This window comes from Fistularia commersonii, chromosome 24 (genome assembly GCF_037954325.1).
Source record: "Fistularia commersonii isolate RoL2024-O1a breed Wild chromosome 24, RoL_Fcom_v1.0, whole genome shotgun sequence".
Taxonomy (NCBI): domain Eukaryota; kingdom Metazoa; phylum Chordata; class Actinopteri; order Syngnathiformes; family Fistulariidae; genus Fistularia; species Fistularia commersonii.
This window is the reverse complement of record NC_141307.1, coordinates 1495869-1504742: the sequence shown is the minus strand read 5'-3', so window position 1 is coordinate 1504742 and position 8874 is coordinate 1495869. Positions and strand designations below refer to the sequence as shown.

The 8874-nt window shown below is 38.8% G+C and overlaps 1 long non-coding RNA gene across 2 annotated transcripts; it reads left to right on the top strand.

Moving 5' to 3' along the window:
- Nucleotides 1–2256: 2256 nt before the first annotated feature.
- On the top strand, nucleotides 2257–6032 carry LOC147219612 (uncharacterized). 2 transcript variants are annotated; one of them, XR_015108041.1, is made up of 5 exons: nucleotides 2257–2527; nucleotides 3507–3741; nucleotides 4806–4881; nucleotides 4983–5120; nucleotides 5738–6032. It is a non-coding gene; the product is annotated as an uncharacterized LOC147219612 (long non-coding RNA). The 2 variants fall into 2 exon arrangements; XR_015108040.1 differs by having other exon boundaries at nucleotides 3500–3741.
- The last annotated feature ends 2842 nt before the right edge of the window (nucleotides 6033–8874 follow it).

Sequence of the window (8874 nt, the reverse complement as noted above, 5' to 3'; positions counted from 1 at the left end):
AAACAAACCAATCACGTCTTTCGGCGGCAAATACCCGGACGTGACGTCATGACCCAGCTACTCTCGGTAGGAAGCTACATTTGTGTTTTATGAAAATGTTTTCCAGAAAATTTATTCCCTTGACGTCAAAACAAAAATAATATTTCAAAATAAATTTGATAAGGAAACGATTGAGACTCTGCGGATTATGTATCTGATTCTACCATTACCCCCCAAGTCAAAAGAGACGTACTTAATAATGATAGCCGTCAACGATAGCTATCAATGATAGCCATTGAAGATAATTTTTGTACATTTTATGAAGACAACATTGAAACCACAGATCATACATTTTTCTCTCGCGAAAAAGTACAAGGCTTCTGAGCTAAAACTCAAAAATGGATTCCAGACAAATTTCATTGTCACCAACTTCTGTCTCAAGAGGTGATATAACATTTAGTTTACTTTTAAGCCACAAAAGAGATAAACTCTGTGTCAATGTTATTTTAGGTCTCGTCAAGTTCTTCATACACAAAAACAGAATGCAAAAATGTCGCCCCAATTTTCCTTTCTTATGAATGATGTTGAATTATCTAAGAAATCCTTAAAAGTTATGGAAAAACCCAAAAAATATTCCTTTAGATCCATCGAGTTAAATACATGTTATATTACCCTTGTCAATTTTATTATTTTAATTTATGAATTTTACTCTTCCAGTAATTGATTGCATACAATATGAATGCCCTTCTGTTTCCTTGTAGTTGTTTATATCATTGACATTCGATTCTATTCAGCCAAGTTTGTTTGTTCATTTTTTTTTGTCTGTATGTGTGCAACAAAAATTACAAAAAGGTACCATTAAACATTTTTCCTCAACCGCTTTGCAACTTTGCTCAGAAAACTAAAAAAGGGGGTGTTAAAAAAAAAAAAAAAAAAAAAGGATAAAAACGGACCACCTAATACTTCGGACAAATGTGATATATTTCATTTGTATTTATTCCCTGTAGCTGCCGGCCTGTTCAAGCCCCGTCCAAACTCATTGTGTACAACCAAAGAATCTGTGGCCATATTTTCATCCTAATATCCCTTTTTTTAGTGTTTATCAACTGTACTGTGCTGTTAAATTTTGCTTCCACTGTAATGATTAAAAGGTGACTCTCCAGTTCTGTCACATCTCCTCGACGTGTGCTCTCAGGTTATTTTAAAGGCTCTGCAAGCAGGTCTGAGTCGGCCGAGCCCTGCGTTTATCAGGATTAAGGTTTGCAAAGAAAGAAATAAAACAGTGAGACGTTATCTTTGAGCTTTGTTTTTGGGACGGCAGGCCGGAGGGGAGCGCGCGAGGGAAGAGCCCGCGTAAGATTCAAAAGCATTTCATGGCGAGTTTTGTGCGAGGTTTACGGTTTGATGTGTTCGTTCATTTTTAAAATAACAGACGAGGGAGACGGGGTGCGACGGACAAAATTCAAATGAAAAAAAAAAAGGAAAACTTGAGATTCTCCGAATAATGACCTCAATTCCTTGTTTGTTTTCAGTTTGGTGGGGACAAACATTTCGACGGTGAAATATGGTGCTGAAAAGATAAGTATTATTTTATAATGTCTGGAAGTAAAAATCCTTGTTTCTGTAATATATAATCTTGTTAAAAAGAGCTGCTCGACTGACATGCCTTCTTCAGAAAGGCCACAAGATGGCGCTGTTGTATGTTCTCAGTTCTAAGATTTTAATGTGAATTTCACATATGAATAATAATTGATATTATCAGATGTTCTATGCGAATTTGGTTTCAAGACAAAGAGTTCTTATTTTCCTTAAATCTTACTATGAGCACTGTGTTGTGTGGCCTCCTGAAGATTGAACTAGATTTTAAGTGCTTTGAAAGAAAATATCCAGATATGAAACAACCTTTGTAATCATTCATAATTTACAAAAATTACTATCGAAATTCCGGTGACTTTACAATGCAGAACAGCAACATTCTATGGCCGTTTCAACCAACTGCCTCTGGATGTTTTTTCATTCCCGCTGTTGTGCAGGTTTTGTTGTGCTTATCAATTCTTATTTTTCTTTATTCTTTTCAATCGTTTCATTCATCTAAAAATAGATAACTACAGAGCAAATTTGCCTTTTTTTCCTCCTTGCATAGTGACAGAAAGGACATTTGTAAATACTCCATGCATCCACTCTGTTCAAATTAGCCAGATATAAACTCTCAAAAGACAACCTTTCAGCTATAAAATCGAAAAGACATTCAAAGCAATGCGTGAAATCTCAAAAAAAAATCACCATGTTGAAAATGCATTAAATCACAAAATATCTGCTACAATTGTGGTAAAAACGAGCAAGAAATTCCTCCCAAAGTGGTCATTAGAACCCGAAGGTGAACACGACTGAAAATGCCGATTAGCTGCAATTACCCCGCCAGTCCACAAGGGGGCGCTATGATTCCACCCGCGCTGTTGTGACATTCCTTGGTTTTTAAGATGGCAAGTATGGCGGCGCTAGCGTGACGGAGTTTGCCCAAAACTTGCCTCCCAATGCGTTGAGAAAGGTACGATAACAACACAGGAGATCGTTTTATTGATTTCGAAAGCCAGAGAATGAGTCGTTGAACGATTCCGACCTGATTGACTTGGATATGTGACATTTCTACAGCTTTAAAGACGTAGAATCACTCGAAGTATTTCGGATGAAGCAGCCGAGGGCTAAACCGGAAATTAGCGGCGGAAGCTTCGCTAATTCGGTTCAGGGAATCTAAATGTGTAGATCTGATGCCTAATCCTTATGAACCACCTAGTTAAATACATAATGTATCCTTCTTTGCCGTTTTTCTTTTCAGTCTATTCTTTATTTTCTTTTTCTTCTAGCACATTTCTCACAAACCTTTAACACTGTTAACCTACGGTTCAGTAATTACATACAGAACAAATGTTCTTATGTCCTGTCATTCGTCATCCCCGGTTGTTTCATTGACATTCAATTCTACCTTGCCATGTTTATTTGTACATATGTATATTTGTTTATACTATTTATGTTCAATAAAAAAAAGAACAAAAAAGTAGGTCAGATGCGAAAAATATATTGAGCGCCCCCTGGTGGTCGGAGTGGGTATTGCACATCAAATTTTCCCCTTCTGTGTTGAATGACAGTTTAAAAGAAACTGAACATACAGGTGAGTAACGGATAGCGGACTAATTTGTTTTTTGAATATTCATAGTATTTTTTGTCACATGCAAAGTGTGGCAACATATTTTGCATGTACAGTGAAATTCATACTTTGCTGTCCCCACTGCATTTGGATATGTATTGATAGGAAATAATGATAGTAAAATTATTATGAATATGAGCAGTGTTAGCAGTGAAATAAAACATTTGAGTGCAGCTTGGTTTATGACTCAGGGCAGGTGAAAGGATGGGTCCAGTTGAAATGGGAAGACTTTGCATGTGCTAGTAGTTACATGTGTGTGAGTGAGAAAGAGAATGAAACTGATTCAAACACTGTTTATTATTTCTTTTTATCGAGTTGACAGAATGTATTCTGACTGGACAACTGGACGGCAAGCATGTGGCTGAGAAGTGGAAACCCTCGTCATCATCCTTCCATCTTCGCAGCAGCACGCCTTCTGCAAACGAGTGCAGGATGATTCAAGGTTTTCTTTCTGGTAAAAAACAGCTGGTCGACTCTTGTATTTCTTCCAAACCTCGCTGGGATGAGTGTCTTCTTCAGAATGACCACAAGATGGCGCTGTTGCTGTTTCTTCTCAGGTGAGATTTTGGCTGTGATTTGCAGAAATCAATAATACTTATCAGATAGTCTGTGCAGATTTGGTCCTATTCTGAGACAGGGGATTCTTATCGGGCTCAAAAATTGGTCTGAATACGGTGTGTTGCCTTAAGATAGTCCTAGATTTTAAATGCTTTAAAATAAAGATTGTATGTAACATCCTTTGTAATCATTCATAATCACCAACAATTATTCTCGAAATTCTAGTGTTTTTTACATTGCAGAACAGCGACAAGAGGCGCTGAATGGGGCTTTGAATAATGACGGATAACTATTGCTTTTTTTCTCCTTGCTTGGTGACAGAAAGGACATTTGTAAATACTCCATGCTTCCACGCTGTTCAAATTAGCCAGATATAGACTCTCAAAAGACAACCTTTCACTGCTTAAAAATCGAAAAGACATTCGAGACAATGCATGAAATCTCCAATAAATACATCATGTTTAATATGCACAAAATCATAAAATATCTGCTACAATTGTGGTAAAAACGAGCAAGAAATTCCCCCAAAGTGGTCATTAGAACCCGACGGGAAACAGGACTGAAAATTCCAATTAGTTGCAATTACCCCGTCAGTCCACAAGGGGGCGCTGTAAATTCAACTGCGCTGTTGTGAGATTCCTCAGGTTTGAAGATGGCAAATATGGCGGCGCTATCGTGACGGAGTTTGCCCAAAACTTGCTTCGAAATGCACTGAGAAAGGTGCGATAACAACACAGGTGATCGTTTTGTTGATTTCTAAAGCCAGAGAATTACTCGTTGAACGATTCCGACCTGATTGACTTGGATCTGTGACATTTCTACAGCTTAAAAAACATAGAATCACTCGATGTATTTCGGATGAAGCAGCCGAGGGCTAAACCGGAAGTTAGCGGCGGAAGCTTCGCTTATTCGGTTCAGGCAATCTACATGTGTAGATGAAAGTAGTGATTGGCCACTGGATATATATATATTTTCCCCAGTGTTTTGCAAATCTCTTGGATGTGTTTAGGGAAAGTACATGCTTAATGTTCAACGGATTTCAAGCTGTGTGTTTGTCCTGCAGGGACCTGGTTCCCCTCAATAGGTCCCTGGAATACAACCAGTGGTTCACCAAGCTGTTGGCCAAAGACTACAAACTGGTAATCACCTCCTTTTCATGAATAAACCCTGTCCTCCTGTGCAAACCTGACTCTTGACTTTCTCCTCCAGCAAATATCAGTTAATGTCCCTTTACTTTCAGTTAAACTCTGACAGGTTGGAAGGAGCTGTGTGTGTGTGTGGTGTCCCTCAGGTGTGTCTGCTCTGAGCGCCCAGCTAGCAGAGCCTCTGATGGGCCTGAAGCAGCCGAACCTGTCCAGGACCTCCAAGTCACCCAAAGGTAGAAAAAGAAACAAGAACCACAGAAAGCATGCGTGGAGTTTCGACCATCTCTGCTCCTGCAGGCGTGGTCCGCTTACCTGATCCGACCCACGAAATCAATACACTTATAGAAAAGGTCTAAAATAAGGCGAGTACTTTTTGCTCAAGAGTCAGCTTTGTAAATGTCTGTGCCTGGACGTACACAGGAACGGAGAAGACATTTTTCACCATCCAACACTGGCATGAAATGAAGTAAATAATAGAGTGCATATTAGCAATAAAGTGACAGACATGAAACAATGAGATATGAAGTCTAAAAATGCACGCAGATACAGGCTGATATTTGATGAGACGAGAGGGTTTTTGGTGAACAGTTTAGTGCAAAGCTCAGTAAATTGTCCCTTTTTTAAAGAAGTCAAAGTCCAGTTTAGGACGATGCTTTTCTTTGTGTAAAGTAGCAGTCGTGCTCAAAAAAAAAAAAAAGTTTTGATATGTTATCAGAATACAAAAGAGCTGACAGTATTTGGAAAAAAACTTTTTTTTCCTTCAGCACTTCTTTGTTTGTCCTTCCCAGAATCTGTAGAACATTCTGAGTCACTCCAGCTGTTTAGAAACCCCTGCTTTCTGACTTCTCAGACAGACCCGTCCTCTGCTCAGGTCTGGACTGGACCACCCTGCTGGTGTGGCCGGCCAAGAACCGCTCCATCAGACACCCGTCCTCAAGCAACCACAGCAAATCCAAGTGGATGCTCTCGATGCACGTGGGACAAGGTGTTAAATCGATCGCCCTGGAAATCCACAGGAATGTGGCCATGGTTCTTGACAACCTGGTTCACATGTTTCCCCCCCCAAAAAAGGGAGAGATTAAAAAAAAAACAAAAAAACACACAACTACAAGCATTAAAAAAAAAAAAAAAAAAAACTGCCCAAATACTTTACAAACATTACACAAAACTAGCCAGATTGCAGACACTACCTTGGCTCGCTTACATGCCGTACTTCTTGGCTCGCCACACCTACAAGCACAAACAACATTTAGGGATGCACTGTCAAAACACATTTTAAAAAAAAAAAAGTATTTGTTCCTCCAAAGATCCAAAAATGGGGAGACAAAAAAAAAAAAAACAGCAAAAACCATGCAGTAAATAAAAGTTGAATTGAAGCGTAATCAATGCCGTGTAATCTTACTATGAGCACTGTGTTGTGTGGCCTCCTGAAGATTGAACTAGATTTTAAGTGCTTTGAAAGAAAATATCTAGATATGAAACAACCTTTGTAAACATTCATAATTTACAAAAATTACTATCGAAATTCCGGTGACTTTACAATGCAGAACAGCAACATTCTGTGGCCGTTTCAACCAACTGCCTCTGGATGTTTTTTCATTCCCGCTGTTGTGCAGGTTTTGTAGTGCTTTATCAATTCTTATTTTTTCTTTATTCTTTTCAATCGTTTCATTCATCTGAAAAAAGATAACTACAGAGCAAATTTGCCTTTTTTTTTCCTCCTTGCTTAGTGACAGAAAGGACATTTGTAAATACTCCATGCCTCCACTCTGTTCAAATTAGCCAGATATAAACTCTCAAAAGACAACCTTTCAGCTATAAAATCGAAAAGACATTCAAAGCAATGCGTGAAATCTCAAAAAAAAATCACCATGTTGAAAATGCATTAAATCACAAAACATCTGCTACAATTGTGGTAAAAACGAGCAAGAAATTCCTCCCAAAGTGGTCATTAGAACCCGAAGGTGAACACGACTGAAAATGCCGATTAGCTGCTATTACCCCGCCAGTCCACAAGGGGGCGCTATGATTCCACCCGCGCTGTTGTGACATTCCTTGGTTTTTAAGATGGCAAGTATGGCGGCGCTAGCGTGACGGAGTTTGCCCAAAACTTGCCTCCCAATGCGTTGAGAAAGGTACGATAACAACACAGGAGATCGTTTTATTGATTTCGAAAGCCAGAGAATGAGTCGTTGAACGATTCCGACCTGATTGACTTGGATATGTGACATTTCTACAGCTTTAAAGACGTAGAATCACTCGAAGTATTTCGGATGAAGCAGCCAAGGGCTAAACCGGAAATTAGTGGCGGAAGCTTCGCTAATTCGGTTCAGGGAATCTAAATGTGTAGATCTGATGCCTATTCCTTATGAACCACCTAGTTAAATACATAATGTATCCTTCTTTGCCGTTTTTCTTTTTAGTCTGTTTTTTTATTTTCATTCTAGCACATTTCTCACAAACCTTTAACACTGTTAACCTACGGTTCAGTAATTACATACAGAACAAATGTTCTTATGTCCAATCATTCCTCATCCCCGGTCGTTTCATTGACATTCAATTCTACCTTGCCATGTTTATTTGTACATATGTATATTTGTTTATACTATTTATGTTCAATCAAAAAAGAACAAAAAAGTAGTTCAGATGCGAAAAATATATTGAGCGCCCCCTGGTGGTCGGAGTGGGTATTGCATATCAAATTTTCCCCTTCTGTGTTGACAGTTTAAAAGAAACTGAACATACAGGTGAGTAACGGATAGCGGACTAATTTGTTTTTTAAATATTGTATTTTTTGTCACATACACAGTGTGGCAACGTATTTCGCATGTACAGTGAAATTCATACTTTGCTGTCCCCACTGCATTTGGATATGTATTGATAGGAAATAATGATAGTAAAATTATTATGAATATGAGCAGTGTTAGCAGTGAAATAAAACATTTGAGTGCAGCTTGGTTTGTGACTCAGGGCAGGTGAAAGGATGGGTCCAGTTGAAATGGGAAGACTTTGCATGTGCTAGTAGTTACATGTGTGTGTGAGTGAGAGAGAATGAAACTGATTCAAACACTGTTTATTATTTCTTTTTATCGAGTTGACAGAATGTATTCTGACTGGACAACTGGACGGCAAGCATGTGGCTGAGAAGTGGAAACCCTCGTCATCATCCTTCCATCTTCGCAGCAGCATGCCTTCTGCAAACGAGTGCAGGATGATTCAAGGTTTTCTTTCTGGTTAAAAACAGCTGGTCGACTCTTGTATTTCTTCAAAAACTCGCTGGGCTGGGTGTCTTCTTCAGAATGACCACAAGATGGCGCTGTTGCTGTTTCTTCTCAGGTGAGATTTTGGCTGTGATTTGCAGAAATCAATAATACTTATCAGATAGTCTGTGCAGATTTGGTCCTATTCTGAGACAGGGGATTCTTATCGGGCTCAAAAATTGGTCTGAATACGGTGTGTTGCCTTAAGATAGTCCTCGATTTTAAATGCTTTAAAATAAAGATTATATGTAACGTCCTTTGTAATCATTCATAATCACCAACAATTATTCTCGAAATTCTTGTATTTTTTTACATTGCAGAACAGCGACAAGAGGCACTGAATGGGGCTTTGAATAATGATGGATAAATGTTGCTTTTTTTCTCCTTGCTTGGTGACAGAAAGGACATTTGTAAATACTCCATACTTCCGCTCTGTTCAAATTTGCCAGACGTAGACTCTCAAAAGACAACCTTTCACTGCTTAAAAATCGAAAAGACATTCAAGACAATGCGTGAAATATCCAAAAATACATCATGTTTAATATGCACAAAATCACAAAATATCTGCTACAATTGTGGTAAAAAGGAGCAAGAAATTCCCCCCAAAGTGGTCATTAGAACCCGACGGTAAACAGGACGGATAATGGCAATTAGCTGCAATTACCCCGCCAGTCCACAAGAGGGCGCCACAATTCCAACCGCGCTGTTGTGAGATTCCTTGGTTTTG